This window comes from Gossypium arboreum, chromosome 5, assembly GCF_025698485.1.
Source record: "Gossypium arboreum isolate Shixiya-1 chromosome 5, ASM2569848v2, whole genome shotgun sequence".
Lineage (NCBI taxonomy): Eukaryota > Viridiplantae > Streptophyta > Magnoliopsida > Malvales > Malvaceae > Gossypium > Gossypium arboreum.
In genome coordinates this window covers 75,329,970-75,333,551 of record NC_069074.1, presented here as the reverse complement: position 1 = coordinate 75,333,551, position 3,582 = coordinate 75,329,970, and positions in this window count along the sequence as shown.

Here is a 3,582-nt window from a genome sequence, read left to right as displayed (position 1 = left end):
ATCAACGCAATAAGATTAAATTACACATTGTCTTATTAAAAATCATATGAACTTACAATTTCCCATAATATCCATAATCATAGAAATTACATTTATGTATGATAATTCAATGCACTTCATGTACCATAGACATATTTTTAAATCAATTCATAAACTTGGCACCATAATCATTTAATTTAACATAATTCAATTAATTCACTAAATTTAACTTTAAAATATAAATTACAAAGATTATTGTTGTATTATTATCATACCAACTTACATACTTTCAACACCTCGGAGATCATAGTAAATATATCAATTTTACATTGAAACATGCATAAATTAATGCTTATTATACATATGAACTTACCTTGATATTAGAACGGCCATTTTACCAACTTTCCCAATTGTCGATTTTTCTCTCATTCTAGGTTCAAATCTCATTTTCCGGGATCTAAAACATCATATTTTACTTATTTAATTAATATACTATTGAAAACAGTCCTTAACTCAAACTTTGGAAAAATTACAATTTTGCCCCTAAACTTTTGCATATTTACACTTTTTCCCCTAGGCTCGGGAATTAAACTTCATCCCTTATTCTTATGTTTTATGACATGATGATCACTTTTCCCTTCTATGGCAACATCAAATTCTCACCCTAACATATACTTATGACTATTAGGTATTTTTACCGATTAAGCCCTTTTGCTCGTTTTCACTTAAAACCGAGTAGCACAAGTTGTCTAACATAATTTAAAACCTCATATTGTATCATAAAACACCAGAATACACAAATTTTACCTATGGATTTTTTTCCAAATATGAACCCTAGGTTGAATTATTGCTAGCATAAGCTAAATCAAGTTAATGGACTCCAAAACGTAAATAACTTGAAAACGGGTTAGAACGGACTTACAATTGAGCTTGGGAAGCTTGAAAACCCTATCCATGGAGTCTCCTTGGTATACACGTCCATGGTGAAGAAGATGAGCAAAATTGGCTTTTAATTTTGTATTTTAATTCATTTTACCCTAAATGACCAAAATACCCTTACTACTAAACTTTCCAAAAATTCCATCCATGTCCAATTTTTGTCCATAACTTAGAAATTGGTCAAATTTCTATTTAAGACCTCCTAATTAATATTTCAAATCAATTTCATACTAAAAACTTCTAGAATTCAAGTTTTGCAACTTCTTCAATTTAGTCCCTAACTTCGAATTAAGCACTTTATGCATAGAATTTCTTCACAAAATTTTCACACAATCATGCAATTATATCATAGACCTCAAAATAATCATAAAATAATTATTTATATCTCATATTTTGTGGTCCTGAAACCTCTGTTCCAACTAGACCCAATTTTGGGCTATTACAACTCTCCCCCCCTTTAGAGATTTTCATCCTCGAAAATCTTACCGGAGTGAGGTTTAGTATCTTTCTCATAACTAATTGTTTTCAAGACGATACTTTCAGAAACACTCTGTCATCAATTTGAATCCCAAGATAACTCAAGAACTCGATATTTCTCGACTCATCCTTCACTTGTCAACCATTCTCAGACTCTGGTCATATCTATAATTATTTTATCACTGAACTCTTTGATTCCACACTTAGGAACATAGTCAACATGATTGTCATGAATTTTCGTTATATACACCTCATCGGTAAGGGGGTGAGTTCGCATCTCTAACTCGATTCGACATATATCTATATGACACATTTTTTCATTATCCACATATGTCATTATAATCATACTATCCACTTCAAACAATTTATTATTCATACATCTTACATAAAATTTCCAATTATCTCATTTCAAACAAGTGCACTCACTCATACATTCTATGAATTTTGAATAACTTTAATCATCGCATTTACTAATTAATTTAGTCAAGCATGCAACAAAGATATGAAGGCCAAACAAATATGAATAAATATATCACTATATAAACTTTCATCTCACATATTATCACATATACATATATCATGATTCTTATTCATACCTTTCCGAGTTTAACACATCATAGCTACATTTTATTCAAATACTTCAATATCGTTATCAAATGGTCAGATGTAGCTCGGTTGGAGAATATTTCATTTTAAACAAAATAGTCCTTATTAGTGTCGGGAGACATCACCCTATCACATATTTGTAGCATGTATAACTAAACTTTTACACTTGCTATGTTAGTCCGAGAATCGACTAAACCTGCTCTGATACCACTAAATGTAACACCCCTTACCTGTATCCGAGGCCGGGCTAAGGTACGAGGTGTTACCAGACAAACATACAAACATTAAATTAAAATACGAGCCATAAAATTTTATTCATATTTCAAAGCATTCATTCTCTTACACATAGTCCCTTATTTGAGTCTACGGAGCCCAAAACATACTTTAGAAAGGGTTTGGAACTAAACCGAGAACTTACGAAAATCTTGGAAATTTCATGCTTTAAGGCTCCACACGCCCGTGTCCCAAAGTCGTGTTCCATACACGGCTGAGACACATAGTCGTGTCTCTGCTTGTGTGGAATATACCTAGGCTATTTTCCAAGCTTTGGTCAACCTTGATCTCTTACACACTTATACAAAATCAAAAGCATATAACATGGTATTCATTTAATGATTAAACATCCTCAATTAAACCACAAACATAGCATTTGTATGTCATCATACATGTGTCTCTCATACTCATTTTACCTTGTTTATTATAGTACCACTTATACATTTATACCAAGATTATCATCTTACCAAATATCTTCAGCTTAATCATCAAGCATTCATATTTAAAGCTAGATCATATCTTTATAAAATACCACGATTCAGATGTGTAGAATAACATGTTTGCCTGAAACATTTCAATTCAATTCCATACCCAACAAGGATTACATTGAGACTAGTCATATATATATATACATGTCATGATACATAACATTCTCTTTTTGTTTTCTTATAAACACATATCATTTATTTCATTATATCAATATTTCATATACCATAGTTTCCATGTATTCCACATATATTTATTTTCCTCCTCCTCCTCTCCATTCCACATCCTTAATGTATATAGCATTCTTGTAAGTACGATTTCACAATTTACTAATAAATGTTCACATCAAACTGTCCACACGAGTCATAGTCACTTAATTATTTATAATTCGAGCTACAGAGCTCCAAATTAAGATCCGTAAATTTCCCTTGAGACTAGACTCACATATCGTTCCACCATAAAATTTTCATAATTTTGGTTTACCCAATTAGTACAGTTTATTCATTAAAATTTCCCTGTTTCACTTTCTCGACGATTCTGACCTCTCTTCACTAAAAAATAATTATCTCATAGTACAAAACTCAGATAATATTATTGTTGATTTATCTTGAAAATAGACTCATTATGGATTTTAAAAATATAATTTTTATCCTCTAATTATTTTTCACCAGATTTTTGTGATTTTCCAAAGTCAGAACAGGGGATCACGTAATCATTCTAAATCAGTCCCACGAAAACATAAATATCTAAAAATATAGAACTCCTTTGCTTTCTATGTTTATTTTATATGAAAATATACTCATTAAGATTTAATATGATATC